Consider the following 26,017-nt stretch of genomic DNA (forward strand, 5'->3'; position numbering starts at 1 on the left):
TTATTTTCCTCTCAAATTAATCTTTGAAGTGCGATGTTATCATTATCCTGGTAGGTAGCTGCCGGTAACTGAGCACTTACAAATCTTGTTATTGGGTAGCTGTGTGATCTCACAGGAGGATGGTGATTAAAAGCACAGCTTGTGAGTGAGGAAGATCTGGGTTCGAACCATAGCTTACCCTTTAAAGAGTACGTAGAAATGCAAACAAACCTCTTTATTTTTCTAGCTCAATTCTCTTATCTTTAAAAGGCAAGCGATAGGGCCGGCGCCGCGGCTCACTAGGCTAATCCTCCACCTAGCAGCGCCAGCACAGCGGGTTCTAGTCCCGGTCGGGGCGCCGGATTCTGTCCCGGTTGCTCCTCTTCCAGGCCAGCTCTCTGCTGTGGCCAGGGAGTGCAGTGGAGGATGGCCCAGGTGCTTGTGCCCTGTACCCATATGGGAGACCAGGAGAAGTACCTGCCTCCTGGCTTCGGATGAGCACGGTGAGCTGGCCACGGTGGCCATTGGAGGGTGAACCAATGGCAAAGGAAGACCTTTCTCTCTGTCTCTCTCTCTCACTGTCCACTCCGCCTGTCAAAAAAAAAAAGAAAAAAAAAAGGCAAGCGATAAAAGTATCTTACCTGTAGTGTGACTATGAGGACTAAAAAGATAGTAGCACATAGGAAACTTCACCATCCCCCCAAGGCTCAGTTTTGGACCCCCTCACTTCCTGCTCATGTCAACATATTTAAATGAGACTCTCTCACAATCTGTGCCATCTCCGTTCTCTGCTTAATTTTTCTCAATCACACAGGCTTTAAGTTTTACTTTATTCTTGATTGTTTCCCTACTGGAATATAAACTCCATGAAAGCAAGGATTTTATTTTTTCACTACTGTTTTTTAGGACCTAAAGTAGATACCCATTAGGTACAGAATGAATGAATGAATGAATGCCTTTTGTATGTAAGCAGTTAGTACATTCTGTCACGTATGATGAGTGCCCAACAACTGTTAGTCGTGATTACTTAGGCTTTCAGGTTCTTTGGGTGACGTGTTATATTTTTTGGAGTCACATAGATATTATGTATAGTAGGTCGTATACTACTTAGCTTTGTAATATTCTTTATAAATTAAAAAAGCTAAAGCCAGGTCACCTTTTAAATTTTTGAATGCTCACAGAATTAGTGTCTGATCCCATTGAAAATAGGATAAGCATAAACACTCCTTAAAAGGGTGCTTTTGGAGGTGTGCATACTACTGCACTAGCAGTAGTTTCGTGTAGTGTGAGGAATTGCGCGCACTCTGGCACTGTGCCCCATCCTGTCCATCGCTCGGGAAAACTGCTTACCCAACTTCCGGAACTGGGAGCAAGCCCTGAGGTAACTGTTGAAGGTAGCTGCTGGCTAGCACCCTGAAGCTTGGAAATGGAATGTTGTGGTTCCTTTTGTGCAGTTTGGCTGCTCTGCCTTTTAGTATTTGGGTTCAGTTTTGCAGACTTGTCCATTCATTTTGTTTATAGTTACCGGCAGAATCTGATAAAAGAAACAAACAAGGAATTCCGCAGGAATGCAGATGGGAATGTAAATAATAGATAACAATTATGAGGCTAAAGTTTCTTTTGCAGTGAATCTACCATAGGGACTCAGAAATTCTTTTAAAGTTTTAACTTGGCTTTTTGTCTGATTTATACACAGTTGCCTTGAAACACTAATACCTTACTGTTTTCAAATCTAAAGTTAGAGTTTGCTCAAAGGAATCTTTTTTTATCATACATAAATTCCTATATGAAAAATTACAATATTTAAAAAAATTAGGAAGTTATTGGAGGACTACATATGTAGAAATATTTTAATGGATAATATTAATGAACATTAATGATACTGAAACTGTTAGGTACATATTAATAAAAATGCTCTAATACATTTTCATGAATGTCAGCTAGGATGAAATATTTCCTGCTACAATTTCTAGCCTATTAATAGCTATTGCTTTTAAATAATTATTTATAAACTAGCATAAGGGACCTGGCAGATAGAAAATTTTAAATAAACCTCAGAATTTATTTCCTCTTTTAGCAAATGACTGTGTTACCAAGGCAATCAGCAGTTGTGTGATTAGCTACATACAATGAAATTTGGATCAGGTCTAGAAAGGGAAGCTTTAGAAAACACATCGGAAAACCGTTCTTGGATGGGGACTTGGATCACAACGCAAGGAGGAAAGTGTTTACCTCTAACTCAAATGCTCATTTTGTCTGCGATGTTAGGTATACTGTGCATGTGCACATCTGATGCGTCTAAAAGACCCCAAATGGGAGGTGGGAGAAGAAGCCAGGGCGGCAGCCCCCAGAGCTAGTACTGAGCAATCTGCATTGTCATGGAAGCTTCAGACAGTCCCTCTGACCGTGACTCATGGGCGAGTTTGAGCATGGAACATCAGTTGAAACAATTACCCCAGGACAGAGGACCACAGCTGCTGCACCAATGGCTGGCAGATCTTTTCTACCCGTGGCCAGAGAAGCTGAAGGGAGGGAACAGTGTGGTGGAGTTTTGCCAGGCATTTGTGCTGTATTAGAGACCATGATCCACACTTTCTTGTCCCTGCCATAAGCCCAGCACCCGGCAGGTGCTTAATGAGAAGTGAGTATGGGTCCTGCACTGGTGATGCAGCCGGTTAAAGCCCTGGCCTGTAGTGCCGGCATCCTATAGGCGCCAGTTCTACTTCCCATCCAGCTCTCTGCTATGGCCTGGGAAAGCAGTAGAAGATGGCCTAAGTCTTTGGGCACCTACACCTGCATGGGAGACCCAGAAAAATCTTGTGGCTCCTGGCTTCAGAACAGCTCCGCTTTGGCTGTTGTGGTCATTTGGGGAGTGAACCACAGGATGGAGGATCTCTCTCTGGCTCTCGCTCTCTCTCTCTTCCCCTCCCTACTGGCTCTACCTCTCTCTGAAACTCTTTCAAATAAATAAAAATAAATCTTTAAAAAGTAAATAAATAGTGAGTGGCCTGTAATGTCTTACCTATAGGTATGTTGGTTAATTAGGGGCCTGAGTGGGTCCAGGTACATGCAAGCAAAAGGAATGATCCAGAAGGAGGAAACATGGGCTGAAGCAAAATGCCAAAGTGATTCTGTTACCTCTGGGAGCACAGTGTGTAGTGATTTCTCAGCTATGACATTGTCAGAGAAGCTCCCTAAGATTGAGTTTTATTTCTTTGTTTAAAGATTTTATTTTATTTATATGAAAGACAGAGTACAGAGAAACTTAGGGACAGAGAGGGAGAAATCTTCCATTCCCTGGTTCACTCCCATAAATGGCCACAATGGCCGCAGCTGAGCCAATCCAAAGCCAGGAGCTGGGAGCTTCCAGGTACAGGGACTCGAGGACCTGGACTGTTCTCCACTGCTTTCCCAGGTGCATTAGCAGGGTCTTATATGGGATGCTGGTGCTGCAGGCCAGGGCCTTACTTAACCTGTTGGACCGCAGCATTGGCCCCTAGTTTGAGTTTTATAACCTTGCAGGAAATCTAGCACCTCAGTGTATGCATTGTTTGATAATTATTGTACTTTTTGGGCTAGTGTTGTGGCATAGTGGATTAAGCCTCCGCAAATGCAGGCATCCCATATGAGTGCTGGTTCCAGTACCGGCTGCTCCACTTCCAATCTAGTTCCCTGCTAATGTGCCTGAGAAAGCAGCAAAAGATGGTCCAAGTCCTTGAGCTGCTGCCACCCACGAGGAAGACTGGAATGGAGTTCCTGGTTCTTGGATTTGGCCTGCCATTGTGGCCATTGAGGACTGTTTCTCTTCCTCTCTGGTACTCTGTCTTTGAAATACATAAATAAGTCTTTAAAAAAATCATTGTTTTAATTTTTTGAATTGTTTAGAAATTGAATGTAAGATTAATGATGTACCTGTAAGTGTATAGTCATTCACAAATAATTTGCTTTTTAAATTTATCTACTTTTTTCTCTACTATTTCCTCAAAATTCTAAAAACTTCTATATTATATTTCATATGTGGAAAACATTGCCAATCAACTGGCTCAGATTTTAAACCTATTCACACTCCTCCTTCCCCTGTTTTTCTCTCCCACAATTTAAAACATCACCAAAGAGTGGTAGAGTGATTTCCTCCCTAGCGGTAGAGACAAAGGGACAGTACCTTCCACGGGAGAACCACTAAGCTGATTAGAAGGGGTATGGATGCAGGGATGGAAGGAGACATTGTGGTCATCTTGGCAAACCACTGAACACCCTTGGTGCTCAGTAAAAGGACAGGTATGGTTATTCGGAACTGGCACATCTCTCAGGAACTCGCAAGATTATAACTTCCTTTTGATGGCTGAAGGAACTAAGACAAAGTACGGAGTTATGACTTAGCCATGATTAGACACACTCCTGGTCCCAGCTGAGCTCTCTACCTGCTGTATCCATGGAGCTCCAGCTGGGGCACCTTGAGGTGCCTGGACATTTTGCTGGATGTGACGCAGTCTCTGCCAGCTCTGTTGCCTCAGCAGTGGGTGGAGTTCCAGCTCCTTCACCGTGAAGTCAGTGAAGTCAGTGAAGTCACCGGTGCTTGCGCTGCAGTCATCCTGCATTTTATTCAGAATATGCTCACTAAGGCCGGCGCCGCGGCTCACTAGGCTAATCCTCCGCCTAGCGGCGCCGGCACACCGGGTTCTAGTCCCGGTTGGGGCGCCAGATTCTGTCCCGGTTGCCCCTCTTCCAGGCCAGCTCTCTGCTGTGGCCAGGGAGTGCAGTGGAGGATGGCCCAGGTGCTTGGGCCCTGCACCCCATGGGAGACCAGGAGAAGCACCTGGCTCCTGCCATCGGATCAGCGCGGTGCACCGGCCGTGGTGCGTGGGCCACAGCGGCCATTGGAGGGTGAACCAACGGCAAAGGAAGACCTTTCTCTCTGTCTCTGTCTCTCTCACTGTCCACTCTGCCTGTCAAAAAAATAAATAAATAAATAAAAATAAAAAAGAATATGCTCATTAATATTGACGAATATTAATAAAGTACACAAGTGAAGCTCAAAAGGGATTTGTAGAAAATGTACTTGCTGTTTATAAGAAAAATTACCTAAAATCTTTACAATAGTAAAAAGTAGGCTATTTCCTTGAAATATAATTGTTATATTCCAGGAGATTATTAATGTAACCACATTATTTTATATTTTATATTATCCCGTTACATTCTGTTCTCTTATTAGGTTTTCAGCATGGACCCTAATTTAAAAATTGACAATGGTGTGGGCTTTTTGTCTAGTTATTAAGATGCCACTTGGGATGCTCGCATCCGGTATCAGAGTGCCAAGGTTAGAATCCTACCTCCGCTTCTTGTTCCAGCTCAAGTGGTTGGGTTCCTGCCACCTACTAGGAAAACCTGGATTGAGTTCTGGGTTCCAGGCTTTGGCCTGAGGCAACTCTGGCTGTTGGAGGCATTTAGGGAGTGAACCAGTGGGTGGGTGAGTCTCTCTCTCTCTCTCTCTCTCTTTTTCCCTTTCTCCTCCTCTAAAATAAATAATTGTTTGGGCGAGGTTCAGGGATTGGAGTGCCCTTCCTTATTTCTGATGAAATATATTCCTCTTCCAGGAATGTGCCTTCCATAAATCTTCATGGGATTGACTTCTTCCTGTCATTCAGATTTGTTTAAATAACTCTTAGAAACAAGTATTTATGCAAACAACAATCATTTCTTGTTCACCAAGTTATCTCTGGTGATTAAAATCCATCCATATGTACACAATAAGATCATATTATTTATTAAATAGATAGCAGAAGCATTTTAATTTTAGTTCTTTTTAAAAAATATAGTTTAGATGTGTGTATAAACCTGTTTTGTATTTTTCTGACAGATGGTACCTAATGAAAGATGAGATTCTGATACTTATATCATTATCATTATCATTATTTTACTTAATGCTGTGAGTAACTGTGTTAAGTGAAGGTAAGGTTGAGCAATCCCCTGTTTTCACAATTTCTTTTGATCCTGGAACCTGCCTCTCAGAGCTTTATTGCTGGTCCTGGCACATCTCCCAGAGCCACCCCCTTCTGGTTAGGGCTTCTTTGGCAATCCTCTGAAGGGCAAAGACCTTTTGGGAAGCTCTGGATTTTCCTGGTTTCAGGGGCAGGTCTAGACAGAACGGGCACTTCTGACTCCCCGAGGTCACTTGTTTTATCTTCACAATCCATTCTTTCCCAGAGACTGAAATTCCCCCGTGTTTCCCCTCGATTTAGAATCAAATTTAGACTCTGTTCTAAAGTTTCCGTTCTTTTTAAGCTTAAAATGTGTGATCTCAGGTATCAGGAAACTTTGAAGAGAAATCTGTGGCCATAGAACCCAAGTCAAATGAGATTCCTGGTGGCTGCCTTGGTCAATGCCCGAGAGGCCATGAAGAAGAAAGTGCTAAGATCCCAGCTACCTCTATGAACCTGGTTCACAGAATGTGCCGGGGGTTGGATGAGCCAGGCCAATATTTCAGACTTTTGAGCCATGAGTAACACAGCAATTATTGACACAATAAACCAAATTTCAAAGCTATTATCAGGGAAGGACTTGAATAAGGAAATAGCTGGTGAACTCTCCATTGCGGAAGGGATCAAGGCAGTGCTAATTACCCTGGAATTCCAAGATCTTCCTCCTCAGCTCCACCTGGGAGCTGGCCTTATCTCACCACGTGGGACTCCTGTGTGCAAACACGCAGAAGCACCCAGGCCAGAAATTCTCCTCACCGCCTAAGTGGTGGGGGTTCGTCTCCTCTGGTTTCCAGCTTATTCCTACTCCTCCTCTGAGTCTACTCCATGCTTCCTGTCCACCGCTGGAATCCTCAGGACCCTCTGTTTGCGCCCTCTGTGAATCTAATACTAACAGTTTTAAAGAGTTCAACCTGGTGTCCAGAATACAAATGCCTGCTTTATGTTTAGTTGTTAACAAAGATTTAGTTGTTTGAAAGGCAGAGTGACAGAGAGAGAGGGAGAGAGATCTCCCATGTGTTAGTTCAACAAGCAGGGCTGGATCAGGCTGAAACCAGGAGCCAGTGAAGTGAGAGAAATGGGGTCTAATTTTTACTTCCAGTCCTTGCCTTCTATTTAGAGAAGCATTCTATGTACAGGCACATATGTGGTACACAAACTGATAAAGTTTATTTAAAAGGTGAGAAAGCAAACACACACACACATGGGCATAGATGAAGAGTGGACTGAGAAGTAGAGACAGAAGGCACATTAACATCTCCTGTTGGTCTGCGAAGAAAGAAGGGCCCTTTCCCCATTACTGGCCTCTTTTTTTAAAGTCAGAATGGGTGTGGCTATTGTCATGGCTCCTCCCCTCCCAGGTAAAGGAAGCATACAGGGAAGAGGGCAGTTCTGATCAGCGAGCATGAGGCCAGGGCTTGTGGCTTACATGCAGCTGCAGCTCAGCATATCTATCTATCTACTTGCCTAACCCACATCACCAGGAACTCTGTCCTTGGTCTCCCATTTGGGTGGCAGGGGCCCAAGTACTTGTGCCATCATCCTCTGCCTTCCCAGGTGTATTAGCAGGAAGCTGTATAGGAAACAGAGGAACTGGGACTTGAACCCATGCTCTGATATGGGATGCAGGTCTCCCAAGTGGCAGCTTAACACTAGCCCTTGTTTTATGTTTACTTGTACATATGAGATATTGAAATAAAAACCATGGGACTGAAAATGAGTGATAAATACATGACACATAAATAAACATACAAGTAGCATATTGGTGTAAGGTATAGACCCCATGGGGCCGGTGCTGTGGCGCAGCGGGTTAACGCACTGGCCTGCAGTGCTGGCATCCTATAAGGGCGCTGGTTTGAAACCCGGCTGCTTCGCTTCCGATCCAGCTCTCTGCTATGGCATGGGAAAGCAGTAGAAGATGGCCCAAGTCCTTGGACCCCTGCACCCATGTGGGAGACCCGGAGGAAGCTCCTGGCTCCTGGCTTCGGATCGATGCAGATTCGGCCGTTGAGGCCATTTGGGGAGTGAACCATCAGATGGAAGACCTCGCTCTTTCTGCCTCTCCTCTCTCTATGTAACTCTGACTTTCAAATAAATAAATAAATCTTTAAAAAAAAAAAAAAGCATAGACCCTAGAGTTAGATAAACCTGAATTATTCTCCTTACTCTGCCTCTTAACACTTGTTAACCCTTGATTATGTTATTACACTTCTCTAAACCTTAGATACCTGACTTGAAGATGAGGGTAATAAATAGAACATATTTAATAGGGTTACTGTGACAAGGGAAATAACAGATGTAACAATTATTTATAAATCATGAAGTACTAAGTGAATGCTAAATATTAACTTGTATGTTTGAGAATTTTTAAATGTGTGCAGTAAAGTAGGATTATGTTAGTTTTTTGAAAGTTGGTACTTTATTTATTTTATTATTTATTTATTTTGAAAGTTAGAATTACACACACACACACAGAGGTATCTCTTCCATCTTCTGGTTCATTCCCCAGGTGGCTGCAGTGACCAGGATAGCACTGGGCTGGGCAGAAGCCAGGAACCACTTCTAGGTCTCCCACATGGATGGCAGGGGCCAAAAAACTTAGAATATCTTTTCCTGCTCTTCCCAGGCCATTAGCAGAGAGCTGGATCAAACGTGGAGCAGCCAGCATGTGAATTAGCACCCATACGGGATGCCACTGCACAGCTCCTGCCCCTAGTTCTTATCAACTTTTATTTTAGAGTTAGAGAAGGAGCTCCCAATCCACTGATTGACTCCCTAAATGCCTCTAACAGCCAGGGTTGGGATAGCCAAAACAGGGAGGGAAGTCCATCTAGGTTTCCCATGTGGGTGACAGAGACACAATTCCTTGAGCTATTATCGCTGGCTCCCAGGATCTGCACGAGCAAGGAGCAGAATTGGGAGCCAGAGCTGGGTATCAGACTCCGGCACTCTGATATGGGATGTGGGTGTCTTCACCTGACCTAGGAACATTATTTTGCAGCAGCAATATTCAAAACAGTAGCTAGGAACTTGATATCCAGACAGGCACATTCTTGGCCTGAAGGAACTTTTTCATGTAGACAGGGAAATGAAAGTTAAATAACATTAGCATGTCAAAAAAGATTCAAAGCCACAATAAAGGAGGTGGTACAGGATAATGTGCCAGCTAAATTGGAAGGGTAAACAGGTTGGTGCAATCAGGAAGGATATTTGCGGAGAAGGAGCTGGGTGTTAGATGAGCCGGGTCATGGGGAGGGTAGGTGGAAAGTGGGTAGAAGGTGTCAGAGGGTGGATAGTCCAAGTATGGAGGTGGAGGAGCGTGGCAGTTGTAAGCCTGATAGGCAAACCAGTCTGACTAGGCTCATTCAGGGCAGTGTTAGCAGACTCAGCTGAATGTTAAAGAGGGAATTTTAAAAAATTAGCCAATTCCTGGGCTCCATTGCACATCAGTTAAGTCAGAATCTCTGAGGGCTGAGGGCTGGAATCTGTAGCCTGGAAAACTTTTCAAAGGGATTCTAATGAGGAGCTAATTTTCAGAACCACAGGTGAAAAGGGTTAGTGGATCATAAGGGAGAAATTTGGTTGAAGCCCAAACTCCAAAGATCTTCAGTGTTATGATTTTGGACTTTTTACAAATTACTTCTCACCTATTAGTAATGTATGAACATTCTTCTAACCCATTAGGAGCCAAGTTTTCAATTCGCTGAGTATTTCAATGACGTAATATTTATTTCCAGGTTACCATAAGTGGCGTATTTATTGCTCAATTTAAATTTTTACAGGTGTCCTAAATAGGACAAAGGGACATAATGGGCTAAAGGAGGAAATGTCCCCTTAAATCTCTGAGAAAACTGCAGAAGCCAGTGGAAAGTCACAGAAAGTTCTTGGGAAGCCACGATGCTCAGAGGCGTGACTCTGAGATACTAATCTACTTAGAGTCTCTGGAATGATCTGCAAGGGATAAGAAAGTAGAGGTGGTTTAGTAAACTGAGATGCCACAGCTGTGGTGCAGGAATTATGGGTAAAAAGAATGCTAATAGGACTCTCAATCATGTGTGTATGTTAAAGCTCAACTCATTTAATAATTAAAATTTAACAAAATTTAATTTTAATTTTAGAGATAACATTTTAAATTTACATTATAGTCAGAGGCTTAATGTTCCACAAAGTAGAGTTCAACAAGTAAGAAGTATGAAGACCACAGTTCAGCAGGAAAATAGGTAATCGCTATAAACATTAATCAAATGAAAGGATGGTCAACTTCATTCATTTCAAGTAAATTTTAAAATAGTTACAAAATCACTAAGAATCACTAGTTTATGATTCTTAACTTCTTTAACAATCATCTAATTAGAATTTAATTCATTTGAGAGGCAGAGAAGGAAATCTCTTCACCACAGGTTTGTTTCCCTTTGCCTGCAGTGGCTGAGGTGGGCCAGAGGGAAACCCGGAAAGAAGAACTCATTCTTGCGGGTGGAGGAACCTAATTGCTCAAACTGTCACTGCTGCCTCCCAGGTGCTCATTAGCAGGATGCTGGAATTGGGATCTGGGCTGGGACTCAAACCAAGGCACCTCCATGTGGGATGAGGTAAGACTGCTTTTCATTTTTCTCTCTTCTTTAGCTTTTAACACTGCCAACATTTGCAAAAGAGAATAGCTTTTCTACTGATTTTCTTGGGAATCCCAAACTTCTAGTCTTGTCCTTAAAAAAAGCTGAGGCCCTTTCAGAGAGTCTTGCAAAGTAAAATTATTTTTATGATAATACAGAGACTATCTACTTTTTTTTTTTAAAAAAGCTTTATTTATTTATTTGAAAGGCAGAGTTACAGAGAGAGAAAGAGAGAGAGAGAGAGAGAGAGAGATCTTCCCTTCTCTAGTTCACTCCCTAGATGGCCGCAAAGGCCAAAGCTAGCCAATCCAAACCAGGAGCCAGGAGCTTCTTCCAGGTCTCCCACATGGGTGTTATGGTCCAAATGCTTGGACTGTTTTCCGATAATTTTCCCAGTGCGTCAGCAGGGAGCTGGATCAGAAGTGGAGTAGCCAGGTCTGAAGCTGGTGCCCACATAGGATGCTGGCACCACAGCCAGCCCTACCTGCTACAACACAGTGGTACCTTCTTCAGTGTGTTGACTCTTGCACTGATGGTGGAAAGCAATGGTGTGTAAAATTGTTGGCACATCAGTGGCCCCACCACAGACTAATAGTCACTGTATTCCTTTATTTTCAGAGAAATGTTCATTTTTCAATGAACTTTTTTTGGTAGAAAGTTTTGAATTTATTTATTTATTTGAAAGGCAGAGACATGGAGCCAGAAAGAGATCTTCTATCCACTGTTTCATTGCCCAGTGCCTGCAACAGCTAAGGCCGCACCAGGCCGGAGTCAGGAAGCTGGGACTCCACAGGGGTGTCCCAGGTGGGTGGCTGGGAGACAAGCACCTGGGCCATCACCTGCTGACGTCCAGGTGTCTGTTACAGGAAGCTGGACTCAGAAGCACAGGAGCTGGTACTGGAGCCAGTTGTTCCAACATGGAATGCAGGCGTCAAAAGTGATGCCTTTAACTGCTGGACCACAACACCGGCCCAGCGATTGTATTCTTCATCGCTGCATACTTGCCGCAGAAAAGAAAATACCAGTTTCATTTAAAAGTGCCTTTGATGGAAAGTAAAGATTATTAATTTTATTAAATATTGGCCTTCAAGTATGTGCCTTTTAAAAATTCTGGGTGATAAATTTGAAGGACACATGAAGAACTTCTACATGTACAAGAGTGGGCTCTCTTGAGGAGAAGGTTTGTGTGCTTGAGTTTCTGGCAAAACTGGAAACTGCTTTTCATGTGGTATCACTTTTTTTTTTTTAAGATTTATTCATTTTATTTGAGAGGCAGAGAAGTTTATCATCTGCTGGTTTATTCCCCAAATGTCTGCAATGGCTGGAGTTGGGCTGATTGGAAGCCGGGGACCTATCCCAGGCCGTAGCAGAGCACTGGATCGGAAGAGGAGCAGCCGGGACTCAAACCGGCACCCATATGGGATGCCAGCACTGCAGGTGGAGGCTTAGCCCACTATGCCACAGCACCGGCCCCATGATATCAACTGGCCCAGCCCCGGCTATTGCAGCTATTTGGAGAGTGAAACAGTGGATAGAAGCTCGCTTTCTCTCTCTCAAAAATAATGAAGTACGCTACAACACGGATTAATCTTGAAAACATCATACTAAGTAAAAATAAGCCAGACAAAAAAGTCGTATGATTCCATCTAAATGAAACATGCGGAATAGATAAATACATGGAGATGGGAAACAGATTGGTGGTTGCCAGGTGTTTGCCTTAGGGAAGAAAGGAATGGTGCTAACTATCCCATGGATGTAGGGTTTCCTTTTAGGGTGGTGAGATTATTTTGGAGCTAGTTAGATAGGGTGACTGCCGGCGCCGCAGCTCACTAGGCTAATCCTCTGCCTGCGGTGCCAGTACCTCGGGTTCTAGTCCCAGCTGGGGCGCTGGATTCTGTCTTTGTTATTCCTCTTCCAGTCCAGCTCTGTGCTGTGGCCCGGGAGTGCAGTGAAGGATGGCCCAAGTGCTTGGGCCCTGCACCCCATGGGAGACCAGGAAGAAGCACCTGGCTCCTGGCTTCGGATTGGTGCAGTGTGCCAGCCGTAGCGGCCATTTGGGGGGTGAACCCACGGAAAAGGAAGACCATTCTGTCTCTTTCTCTCTCTAACTCTGCCTGTCCAAAAAAAAAAAAAAAAAAGGGCGATTATAAAACATTGTGATTCAATTAATGCTATTGAACTGCTCACTTTGCCATTGTTATTTTTATGTTTTGAGAATTTCACTTCAATTTAAAAAAGTCATGGCTGGATTATCAACAGATACAGGCCCTGGCACTCAGCAGGGCACATAATTTCTTTCTGAATTTTACTCAAATAAGCAAAAGGAGCGCGATCTGTTTTCTTTCTGTTGGCTGTGTTTCTAGTATCTAGTGCTAGTGTAATCATTATTTTGGCTATTATCAGACTGAGCAATGCAGTTTTTGCTTTGATATTCTTCCTAGTTGTTGTGTCAGGAAGAAGGCAGAATTAGGGAGTATGCTAAAATCAAATCAGTATTTCTTACATAAATGATCAGTTGGGTGAGTCTGTTTTTAGTCACAAAATCTCTTTTGAAGTCTAAAAGCAAGAAAGAAACTTGAGATTGTTGACGTTTCCTACAGAACAGCTGAAATACACCCAGCGTGGCTAAAAGAACCCAAGATTTACCAACTAAAAAGCTATGAACCCTTCAATTTGTCATCAGCCTCAGGTGGGAGTCACTAATTGAGTTCTTTGTCCAAGAGTTAGGCATTTCTGTCCCTCCCTCAGCAACATTTTGGGGAAAGTCCTAAGCTTGCAGTTCTATGCTTTGGCGCTGGCCTCCCTCCTTGGAAACCAGAAACAAAAATGACTCATTAAGCAGCTTGTGTGTGATGTCATGACGGGGGCTTTACACTGAACCCTTATCTTACTTTTCCATGAAGTCATCTCCTTACACATTTAAGAAGTTGGTCAGTGGCAAGGTGATGTTCTGATAACCCAAAGCAGCTTCTAAAAGGGAGAGCGAAAACCACACAAGGTATGTATGTTAGGATTTTGGATTTCAGGACTGAGTTTTTGGCGTGGAGGAGGTAATATTTTGGCCTCAATTTCTTCACGTATGAAGGTATGTTGATGGTAATATTCACACAGGGCTTTGTGAGCAAATAAATGCACGTGCGTGTGAAACCTTTTTTTTTTTTTTGAGTGAGAGGGGTAAGAGGGGGTTGGGGTTAGCATTTTATTTATTTATTTATTTATTTATTTTAAAGGCACAAAGGCAAAGAGATAGAGATCATCTGTCTACTGGTTCATTCCCCAGATGCCAGCAGTAGTCATGGTTGAGCCAGGCTGAAGCCAAGAGCCGGGAACTCCGCCTGGGTCTCCTGTGCGGGCTGCAGGGACTTCAGGGACTCCTTGAAACACCACTGCTGCCTGCTAGAGTATGCACTAGCAGCAAGTGGGATTGGGAGCAGAGAGCCAGGACTCAAACCAGGCACACTTGTATGGGATGCAGTTGTGACTTATCTGCGGTGCCAAACACCTGCCCCATGGCACATCTCACACAGGATCCAGGATGTGACTGGCCAGCCAAAGGAGTTTGTTTTTATTGGAAACAATGCTGAGGCTGCCATTAGCACTTGTCGTAGAAGGGAGGATTGAAAAGGAAAGGGCTGTGGGACCAGCTCTTCTTTCTTCCTGTTTGAAAATACATATATGGGGGTGAGTGTGGGGGGGGTCTTCAAAAGGGGCCGGTGCTGTGGCTCAGCTGGTTAGCAGCCCCAGCATCCTGTATTCATTTCCACTTCCGATCCAGCTCCCTGCTAATACCCCTGGGAAGGCAGCAGAGGATGGCCCAAGTGCTTGGGCTCCTGCCCCCATGTGGGAGAACTGGATGAAGCTCCTGGCTCCTGGCTTTGGATCAGCCCAACTCAGGCTATTGCAGCCATTTGGGGTGTGAATCAGTGGATGGAAGACCTCTCTCTCAGTCTCTGTCTCTTCCTCTCTATGGCTCCGCCTTTCAGATAAATAAATAAATTAGTATAAAGAAAATACATGTTAGGAAACAACTATGCCTGGATCTCAAGGTTTTTGCATTGAATTTTCAACATTTAAAAATTATTTTCATTTTATTTGAAAGGGCTACAGAGACAGAGACCTCCAGTCTTCTGCTTCACTACGCAAATGCTCACAACTGCCAATGCTTGCCCAAGCTGAGGCCAGGAGCTAGAACTCCATCCTGGTCTCCTGTGCGGGTGGCAGGGGCACAAGCACTTGAGTCATTTCCTTTTGTCTCCCAGGGTACACATTAGCAGGTACCTGGAATTGGAAGTGAAGCTGGGATTCAAACCCAGGCACTCCCGTGTGTGGTGTAGGCTTCCCAAGCAGCACGTTAACCATCTTAATCACTGCACCAAATGCCTGCCCTGAAACTTCCCTTTCTATTCCATTTCCCACAAACTTTTCGAAGTACCCTTATATGAATACTGCAGCATATATAATTATTGCCTTTTAAGGAGTCTGTACTATATGAAATTTAAAGAAGAGAGAAATAAATAGGTGACATGAAGGCAAGAAAGAAAATGAAAGAAGAAGGGTTTGGGGCTGGTGTTGTGATGTACCCAGTAATGATGCTGCATGCAATATGGGCACTGGTTTGGGTCCCAACCTCTCCACTTCTGATCCAGCTCCCTGCCAACATGCCTGGGGAAAGCAGTGGAAGATGGCCCAAGTGTTTGGGCCTCTGCACCCGTGTGGGAGACCTGGATGAAGCTCCTGGCTTAGGCCTGGCCCAGCCCCACTGTTGCAGCCATCTGAGGAGTGAACCAGCAGATGGAAAGTCTCTCTCTCCCTCTCTCTCTCTCTCTCACCTTCTCTCTCTTCTCTCCGCCCCTCTGTCTGTAACTTTGACTTTCCGGTAAATAAATTTTCACCAATAAAGAAAGCAAGCAAGCTAGGTTGAGTGAGGAATAATGTGCTTTTTTTTTTTTGAGATTTTTATTTATTTATTTGAAAGGTAGAGTTACAGATAGTGAGAGGGAGAGACAGAAAAGTCTTCCTTCCGTTGGTTCACTCCCCAAATGGCTGCGATGGCCGCAGCTGCGCTGATCTGAAGCCTGGAGCCAGGTGCTTCCTCCTGGTCTCCCATGTGGGTGCAGGGGCCCAAGCACTTGGGCCACCTTTTACTGCTATCCCAGGCCATAGCAGAGAGCTGGATTGGATGAAGAGCAGCCGGGACTAGAACTGGCACCCATATGGGATGCCAGCGCCTCAGGCGGAGGATTCACCTACTGCACCACGGCGCCGGCCCCATATACTTTCAAAATACTCATTCTGAGTGGTGTATGAGGATGTGAAAATGTAAAATTGTTCCGTGGGCTGTCAGCTCAGCTCATGTTCTCTACTGTTTTAAGTTAGGAATGGTGTTGGGCAAGGTAGAAGAGGGCATTCTACACATTACTGATATTCTGAATCACTTTGAGAACTTTATAAGCATATAAGTGCCTGTACCCCACCAGAGAGTTTTGATTCTGTAGATCTGGGGTGGAGTCCAGTGTTTTTACAAAGGTCTTCAGATGAGTTTTGATGCACCTCTGTGTTTGCCTTTGTTCGGCAGTGTTTGCTGGGCTCCTTTACTGAAGGCCCTTCTTCCTGCAGAGCAAGAAAAATACGCATGGCAGAGTGGCCCGAATGAAACCTGGAACAGCCTTACCTTTGTCCATTACTAAACAGTTGTTTGCCCCTTTTTGCCTGCCCTTCTAAGGAGCCAGCTTTTCTAACCTCAGGAGCCGCAAGGAGCTGCAGTGGCGACACCCAGTGGTTCTTGAAGGCATTTCCCTTTTCATGGAGGACCTCAACTTTGGTATTTTGATGACTTAATGTAAATAAGGTGTTGTTTTCCACGTTCCTCTCTCCAGTCAGTTAGGAGAGGCACTCTTTAGTTCTGGTATACCTCACTCACCAGAAATGCTAAAACACTGAAAAACACACAAAGGAAGTTCGATCCTGACCCCTTGGGTACTCTCCAGTGTAAACACTTTTGTTTGGTTGTTTCTAGAAACAGGTGATTTCTGTGAAGTGAAGGAAAGCCAAACATAAACTCTGTATGCAAAAACCATGGTAATATTACGGAAACTGCCGGTGTGTTTCTCACCAGCAAGACAGTGACTCACCAACAAGACAGCATTACGTACTCGCCTGAAGCGAGAATTCTGCAGGCTGATGGAAGAAAGTGAATCTGGGATGAAGGTCAGGACTCCCTTCCTGACCATCTGTGTGAGCTTAAACTTAGAAATCTGCTCGGAATATCTCGATTAAAAAAAAGCAACCACAATAGAAGTAGGTTTGGTTCATTTGTGTCTGAGTTCAGGCTTTAACAAATTAGCATACACTGAATGGCTTATGAAAACAGAAATTAATGGCTCACAGTTCTGGAAGCTGGAAGTCCCAGGGGATTGGTGTCTGGGGAGGACTAGCTTTCTCACAGCCATTTCCTTACTGTGGTCTCACAGGGTGGACAAGCCAGTGGGATCTGTGGGGCTCCCTTTTGAGGGCACTCATCCTAGTCATGAGGGCTCTGTTCTCATGATCTGATCATCCCGAAGGCTCCACTTCCTGTTACCATCACCTTGGAGGTGAAACTTTCCATACGTGGGGGCTGGTATTTTGGTGCAGTGTGTTAAACCGCCACCTGTGACGCTGACTTTCCATATCAACACTGGGTTGAGTCCTGGCTGCTCCATTTCCCATCCAGCTTTCTGCTAATGCACCTGGGAAAGCAGTGGAGGATGGTTCAAGTAGTTTGGCCCCATCACCCATGTGGGAGACCAAGAAGGAGTTGCAGGCTCCTGGCTTCAACCTGGCCCATCTCTGGATGTTGGGACCAGTTGGGGAGTGAACCAGCGGATGGAAGATCTTTCTTTTTCTGTCTTTCTCTCTCTTTTTCTGTAACTCTGTCTTTCAAGTAAAAATATTTTTAAAATGTTTCAATGTATGAATTTTGAGGGGGACACAAACCTTCAGTGCGTAATGTCTTGTGTATTTCCTAAACCAAAAATGTTTATACATATATCCTACTGCATGTAACTAAGTTGAAATCAAATTATATAGGAGGAAAATCAATAGATAGTTCTCACAATTTTTTAAAAAAGATTTTTTTTTTTTTTTTTTTTTTGACAGGCAGAGTGGACAGTGAGAGAGAGAGACAGAGAGAAAGGTCTTCCTTTGCCGTTGGTTCACCCTCCAATGGCCGCCGCTGCAGCCGGCGCACCGCACTGATCCTGGCAGGAGCCAGGAGCCAGGTGCTTTTCCTGGTCTCCCATGGGGTGCAGGGCCCAAGCACCTGGGCCATCCTCCACTGCACTCCCTGGCCATAGCAGAGAGCTGGCCTGGAAGAGGGGCAACCGGGACAGAATCCGGCGCCCCAACCGGGACTAGAACCCGGTGTGCCGGCGCCGCAAGGTGGAGGATTAGCCTATTGAGCCACGGCGCCGGCCAGATATTTATTTTTTTGAAAGGCAGAGTTACAGAGAGGCAGAGGCAGAGAGAAAGAAGTATTCCAGCTGATGGTTCACTCCCCAAATTGCTGCAGCAGCCGGAGCTGTGCCAATCCGAATCCAGCAGCCAGGAGCTTCTTCTGGGTCTCCCACGTGGTACAGGGGTCCAAACATTTGGGCCATGTTCTACTGCTTTTCCAGGCCATAGCAGAGAGCTGAAGCAGAAGAGGAGCAGCTAGGACTCAAACTGGCACCCATATGGGATGCTGGCACTGCAGGCAGCGGCTTTACCAGATGCGCCACAGCGCTGGCCCCAGCTCTCAGTATTTTTACCGTATAACAATATTCATCAAAGAATTTCTTTAAACAGTGACCGTATGTTTATTCTGTATGCATGGAAGTTATGACTAAGTCTTTAAAATTTTGTTATACATACTTTAAGAAATATATTTACTAGGTACTGAGACACACCCAGATTACAAACAAAAGAAAGAGGAAGTTGGGCAATTGATGGGCGTGTGGACAAGAGAAGTCTCAGTGTTTAGCTGTTTTGGACTGTGTGCTTCACAACATTGGCAGAGGAAGAACACTAAAGACAAGACACAGAGGAAATGGGATTACTCTTGGTCTCAGGGCCCATCATTTTGTAGTTGGAACTAACAGATTTACTTAAAGACCATCCTGTATACTCCACTAGTCACAGGCCACCTGTACTAGCCTAACTGCTGAGTCTATCTACCCATCTACAGGAAGTACACTTTAAATTTCCTCTCTGTTTTTCAAATGTCATTTTCCTTATCTTTTATTCATTGTGCCTATCCAGTGCGTCTAAAATCTGACAATAAAAGGAAATACGAACATTTAAGATTTTCTTTTACCACTTTCTAACTGGGGGAGACAACTAGTCTTTTGTTTAGCTCCTTAAGGCTGACTAATCTTTAGTCTTTAGTAGTGGGCAGATGCATTGAGAAAACTGTTGGGAGACGATTCACATAAAAACTAAAAACAGCAGTCAGCTGAGCTGGTAGGCCACGGGCTTGCAGCTGTAGACAATTTAATGATCAGAAATACCGAACAAAGAGAACTTTTATGAGTTATCGTCTATTTTTGAGTTAAATGTTCTAACATTTATGAATGACTAATTGATGAGGCATCAGTCTAGAATGTCTCTGCATTTCACATTCATGTGGGAATAATTGGGAGGGGATCAAGAGGATTTTTCAGTAGCTTCTGATTTATAAATTGTTCCAAGATAGAATGCTTTACCTTAAACTAAGAGTGTCCCTGGATTGAAATATTGGGATCTTTACAACTTCCTGTGAAGTTGTTTGACATATCCCCCCACCCTCCGCTGAAAAGAGAAAATTTTCTTTTTTTCCTCATCTTTTGTTATTTTTTAAAATCTAATTAGATGCTAACATGGATTGAACAAGCTTGTGCCATCCTGGCCTGCCTCCTAGAGCATAAAACTTTCTATTACAGCTTATAATCATTGTTTTTTCAAATCATTCTGTATGTTTCTTTCCCCATGAACCAAAAAACGAGGTTTCATCTGGCTTTCAAGTTTTTCATTTAGTACTGACAGTTTAATCATAATCTTAAAATTATTGTTTTATCAAAGTTTTAATAATTCTGTTCAAATAGTTTAATTGGTTACCCCATTTGCTTCATAAATTGAGTGCAAACTTATTGATCTGACATATAAGACTTCCAGGATTCCAATCTCATTTCTGATTGCTACTTAAAACCTATGAAGTACCCACTAAGCATGAAGTCAAGTTGTGAGAGTAGACGGGGACAGAATGTGGAAGACTCTATTTTCTTCAGTAGTAGAGAAAGTCGTTGAGCACACAGGAGGCGGGATCAGGTCTGTGTCTTGGGAGTGCCTGGCTGTCGGTGGGGTGGAGGATGAGACTAAGGGAGGAGTCTGGCAAAGACCATGCCTGAAGAAGTGGAGGAAAGGTAGCGTTGGGAGTCGGCTTTTTTTTTTTTTTTTTTTTTAAATTTGGGAAGCCTAACAAAGAAATTAGTTGATATTGTGCTGATCATTTGTTAAAGAGGGGAAAGAAAGATGGTGACGTTCCAAATACTAATAGCTGAGTAAGACTAAGTCTGTTCCCACCAACATTTGGCCCTTTTCAGGACTTTGTGAAAACTGTCTGCAGCTCATGGCTCCCTCAGTTTTTCAGAAACTCGGTCTCAAAATCTTGATACAGTGCTTCATTTCCTTTCTCCTTCACTTGCCTTCTATGCCAGTTCACAGTTGTTTTTTTTTTTTTTTTTTTTTTTTTTTTTTTTTGACAGGCAGAGTGGACAGTGAGAGAGAGAGAGACAGAGAGAAAGGTCTTCCTTTGCTGTTGGTTCACCCTCCAATGGCCGCTGCAGCCGGTGTGCTGCGGCCGGTGCACCGCGCTGATCCGATGGCAGGAGCCAGGTGCTTCTCCTGGTCTCCCATGGGGTGCAGGGCCCAAGGACTTGGGTCATCCTCCACTGCACTCCCTGGCCACAGCAGAGAGCTGGCCTGGAAGAGGGGCAACCGGGACAGAATCTGGCGCCCCGACTGGGACTAGAACCCGGTGTGCCGACGCCGCAGGCGGACGATTAGCCTAGTGAGCCGCGGTGCAGCCCCAGTTCACAGGTTTTATCTTCTTTTTCCGGTGGTAGCAATGGCCCCTCATGGCTGGAACCAACCCAAGCTTTCCTCTTGCCTTCACTTTCTCATGTGCTACTGACAGTTTAATCTCAACCTTAAAATCACAGTTCTGATAAAAATTGTAATAGTTCTGATCAATTAGTTTCATTGGTTCTTTCATTTTTTAAATAGATTGTGTGTAAACTCATTGACCTACCATTTCGTTTCTGGTTATTCCTTACTGCCCTCAGTCCTCATTTACTGAAACCTAGGTCATCGGTGACCTGGTATGGGAGGAACTGCTAAAGGAGAAGCACACCAATGAGTGCATCTTGGTGCCAGTGCTGTTGCTAATCTCTGAGACCCTTTGTGTGAATTAGAAAAAGCTACTGTCACCAGTGGAAAAACTTTAGAGTAAATGCATGAATATGATGGCTTTGATTCTAATAATGCGTTTTGGGGGTTGGGCAATGGCCATGCTATGTACCCTTGTAAGGGGGTCTTAAATATCGCTTGTATTTAAGGCAATTACATTTCATTAAGTCAAGGGAAGGATAGAAATGTGATTAAGAGTTCCACATGCGTAAGCCTATGATTATAAAGAAAATTCAAAGTATGTAATTGTGAAAATTATAAGGAAAAAAGGAGAAGGCAAGATTGAGAAAGGAAGGGAAGTATGATTGTGTTCTTAAAATTGTATCTATGAAATACATGATGTCTTTTGTCTTTATGTTAATAACAATTTAAAAAATAAAAAATCATTTTCTTAAAAAAGTTTCTGAATGCTGAAGAAGCAAAGGAAAATGAAGAAAGACTAAAGGATAGTATAGGAGATACTTAAAGGGGTCATTGGAAATCTTTTGATGCAAAAATTTTATAAAATTATAAGCTTTCGGAGTTCAAAGTCCTCCAGAGATCTTCTAAGTCCCTTTCTCCTTCTGGTTTTAAATCTGGGAAGCCTGAGATCCAAGAATTTGAGGGATTTGACCAGTCTCTTTCTTTTTTTAAAGATATATTTTATTTATTTGAGAGGCAGAGTTACAGAAAAGCAGAGGCAGAGAGAGAGAGAGAGAGAGAGTGAGAGAGAGAGAGGTTTTCTGTCTGCTGGTTCACTCCCCAGATGGCGGAAACGGTCAGAGCTGTGCTGATCCAAAACCAGGAGCCAGGAGCTTCTTTCAGGTCTCCCACATGGGTGCAGGGGCCCAAGGACTTGGACCACCTTCCACTGCTTTCCCAGGCTGCAGCAGAGAGCTGGATCAGAAGTGGAGCAGCCATGACTTGAACTGGTGCCCATATAGGATGTCAACACTGCAGGCTGTGGCTTTACCTGCTATGCCAAAGCACCAGCCCCAAGATGTCATGTTTTTCACTAATTTACACTGCAGCTAAGATAGCTGTTACAGATGTTGGCACCTCGAAGTTGAATGCTTTCAAAAGAAAAGCTGAAATCTAGGAGTGGCTTTGGGAACTGGCAATGGGCGGGAGAGGGAAGGAATTTGAGAAGATGGTAAGAGCTGAAGCCCTTTGACAAGGCCTGATGAGTACTCACTGGAAATGGGAGAAACTGGTTTTGGAGATTGGAAAAAAGAAGGAACTTGTTTTGTAGTGGTAGACAGCATACTAATGCTATCACCTGAGGTCACACAGGAAGTGGAAAATACACCCGATGAACTGGGTGGTCCAATTAAGGAGGTTTCTAGGCAGACTGTTGAAGATGATTTTTATAGTAAGTGTGTGTGTGTGTGTGTGTGTTTGAACAAAGGCCATTTCTTAAATATCTGGTGAATTTAAGCTTGTAATTTTCCAGGTTTTAATGCCAATTTTAGGGCTTATATAATTTTGAAATAAGAAACACAAGTCTGTTCCTTGCTTACCTCCTTCCAGTCACATGGACAGCATGGATTTTCCTGGATGGTGAAGTGTTTTGCTTTTGGATAAACAAATTATTGAAGTATTTATGCCATCGCATTCCAATGTGTCCTTTGTGTTTGGAAAATAACTTCAGCTGCAGATTGGGGTGTATCCTGGAGAATGTTTTGTGTTTTGGTGATGATGATCTGTAGCTCAGATATATTGCTTTTTGGTTATTCATGCAGGGTGGAGGCCATTTGAAGTATTTTCTTTCGCACCTCCTAACACAGATGAGCTACTGAAGTTACCTGTGGAAGTTTATGCTTGTTAAATGGGGCTCCATTTAAATGTGATCTTAGGACCACTGATGATCACAAGAGACAATGATATTACAAAGCATTGACAATGACTCTTAAGTTTCTTCCTCTGCACAGCCCACTTCTGAAACTGGAGTGAACATTTCTCAAGGCCTTTCCTCTTACTATTTTCCATACTCCCACCTAAGTTACGTTTATCACACACACAGGAAATTAAAAAACAACAGTTGTAGACCAGATTGCCTTATCTCCCTTGTCAAAGGAAGAGTCTTTATTCCTCAACTGGAAGACATCGAATACTTCCGCAGGGTGCACTTCCTGTTGCTCACATGGGAAGACCCACAACGTGGGTCACTGACCCTGTTGTGATGGTAATTTGATGAGAGGTTCCTGACAGCTCAAGTGTGCTTCTCAGCTCTGTGTGATAGTTGCCTTTGGAAGGTTAGGTATTGAAAATTGTTCACACAAAGGTTAATAAATGAAAATCATTTCTTTGTGAAAGGAGTCAGGTGAGTGGATGGCTCATATGCACCTTGACTGATACGCAGGCTGTTGGTGTCTTGGAAATCACTGTGGAAATTATGCAGAGAAATTGCTCCTTTGTCAGTGTTTTCAGCAAAGGCTGGGCCGTGTCAAATGGCAGAGGTAACAGCTACTACATACGCTGAAGTATGTATGCAGTGTACATTGGAGTCTCACTGGGAAATGGAAGTGTCCCAGTGGCCAACTGATATGCACTGCATTAAGCCTTTAAATGCTTCATCTTTAACAAGTGCAGAAGCTGGCTACTCTTGTCTCCTCAACTCTCATCAGTGCCCATTGCCGCCATGATTTTCTGGTAATGATTTTCATGAAAAGTAAGTATGATTCTGATAAAAGGAAACACAATTGAGCAGCAAATCCAAATGGAAAGCATAGACTGAATAGCAAAACCATCTCTGTCCCTGTCCGTAACTGCAACCCAAAGTTATAGTGCCCTCATATGTGTTACTTAATTCCAGATTTTGGAGAAGTTCTATAGTCTTGTAATTCCTATTCCTGAAATGAATGGTTTAGCATATTATGGAAACATGAATGCATGCTTACAAGTATATCCATTATGGGCTAATGTGTGTCCTTTCAAAATTCATAAGTTTAAGTCTCAGAATGTGATTGTATTTGGAGGCAGGGTCATTACAGAGGCTAAATGAAGTCAAGAGGGTTGATCGTGGTCCAGTCTGATAGTGGCCTTCTGCAGAGAGACTGGGACAGGGACAGAAGGAAGACAGAGGGAAGAGTGTGAGGGGGCAGGGAGAAAGTGGCCTTCTATGCACCACAGCGCAAGCCCTCAGGGGAAGTGCGGCTGGTGGTGTTTTGATCTTCGACTTGCAGCCCCCAGAACCTTGTGGAAATAGGTTTCTGGTGTGAAGGAGTCCGGTCTTTGGAGCTGTGTACGGCAGTCCTCACAAACTAAGACAGGGTTTCAATGGCTGCTTTGAGAAAGAGTGGGAGAGTCCAGAAACATTGACATATACTATCTCTGGAGAGGATGCTTCTCCGTTTTGTGGCTGGGAGACTGGGAATGAGGAATGGGGCAGCTGGGGGCATGGCTCTCCAATTTCAGCCCACGATGTTGTGATCTGTCCATGATGAGTCATTCCCCTGATTCAGGACATGCTTGGGCATAAGAGAATAAAAAAGATGGATGTGTTTTGAAACCAGAGAATGTCTATAATGCATCGTAAGCATAAAGAAAAAAATTACAGATCAGTAATGTAGGTTGGTCCCATTCCCATACACGGTTGGATTCCTGTTCTGCCGGTGTCTAGCCCTGGACGACAACCCCCAGTTAAGCCAGCAGGTTGGAGCTGAGGAGGGGGATCTGAGTCTGCCTAACAGTCTAAATGCACTTCTGCAACTAACGTTGTTTTGAAAAGAAAATCTTTGTCTTTTATTTGTTTTCAATTTGTCTTTAGGAAATTTAAAGCAATGATTTTTTAAAGTGGCTTTTGAAAATGAGAAATTCTTGCTAAAACCTGGCAGATACTTCTACTTGGTTAGAGATGTTATAAAAGTTTATGTAGGGCCGGCACCGTGGCTCACTTGGTTAATCCTCCGCCTGCGGCACCAGCCTCCCCTGTGGGTGCTGGGTTCTAGTCCTGGTTGCCCCTCTTCCAGTCCAGCTCTCTGCTGTAGCCTGGGAAGGCAGTGGAGGATGGCCCAAGTGTTTGGGCCCCTGCACCCGTCTGGGAGACCAGGAGGAAGCACCTGGCTCCTGGCTTCGGATTGGTGCAGTGCCAGCCATAGTGGCCATTTGGGGAGTGAACCAACGGAAGGAAGACCTTTCTCTCTGTCTCTCTCACTGTCTTTAACTATACCTGTCAAATAAAAAAAATTTAGAAAGTAAAAAAAGTTTATGTAATATCTTATCTCTGGCTGATAATACACATTGTTAAAAATGTTTACTTGAGAGATGGGGGAAAGAGAGGGAGAGAGAACTTTCCTATCTACTCCTCAAATGCCTAAAATTGACAGGACTTGGCTGAGGACAACGCTGGGAGCAGGAATTCTATTCACATCTCCCACATCGGGGGCAGAACCAAGCTACTTGAGCCATAACTGCTTCCTTCCAGGGTCTGCATTTGCAGGGAGCTAGAATATGGAGCCCGAACTGAGAATTGAACCCAGGAACTCTGACATAGGATGTGAGCAGTTTAACCAGCAACTCCGGAGCCAAATGTCTGCCCTGATTTTATTCTTTCTAATATATATCTGTGTTGTAAAAAACAACCTTGATGTCTTCTTTGATTGGGTAGAGAATAATCAGGGCCACTAACTTATAGCTTATATTCTGCTGATGAGGTTCGAAGTGAGGTGTATAATAATCAACAAATATGTTTCACCATATGTCATGATATCTGTGCACAAAACCCCTGTGTAGAAATAACTAAAAAGAAATGTTATTTTCTAGACATAGGCACTAGGAGAATGCTGGACTTAGGTTATTTTCCAGTGTGATATTAGGCAAGCTACTTTACCTCAGAATCTCTCTCTGAGAATACCTCATTTTTTTTAAATTTAATTGACAGGTAGAGATATAGATAGTGAGAGAGAGAGACAGAGAGAAAGGTCTTCCTTCTGTTGGTTCACTCCCCAAATGGCCGCTACGGCAGCACTGCACCAATCTGAAACCAGGAACCAGGTGTTTCTTCCTGGTCTC

The 26,017-nt window shown here is 43.8% G+C and overlaps 1 protein-coding gene across 4 annotated transcripts in view; it reads left to right on the forward strand.

Annotated features, from left to right (window-relative positions):
* Window positions 1-26,017, forward strand: part of LOC103348950 (uncharacterized) — a 395,863-nt gene that overhangs the window by 1,907 nt on the left and 367,939 nt on the right. For 2 of the 4 annotated variants that reach the window (XM_089303987.1, XM_089303988.1), the window contains one exon: window positions 10,377-10,543. The gene's annotated coding sequence lies outside the window, so the exon portion shown is untranslated. Of the gene's footprint in view, window positions 1-10,376; window positions 10,544-11,430; window positions 11,715-13,164; window positions 13,266-26,017 lie in introns of those variants that run through there. The other 2 variants (XM_089303990.1, XM_089303989.1) reach the window with 2 other exon arrangements.

This window comes from Oryctolagus cuniculus, chromosome 9 (genome assembly GCF_051225735.1).
Source record: "Oryctolagus cuniculus isolate XC-2025 breed Fujian yellow rabbit chromosome 9, ASM5122573v1, whole genome shotgun sequence".
Classification (NCBI taxonomy): Eukaryota; Metazoa; Chordata; class Mammalia; order Lagomorpha; family Leporidae; genus Oryctolagus; species Oryctolagus cuniculus.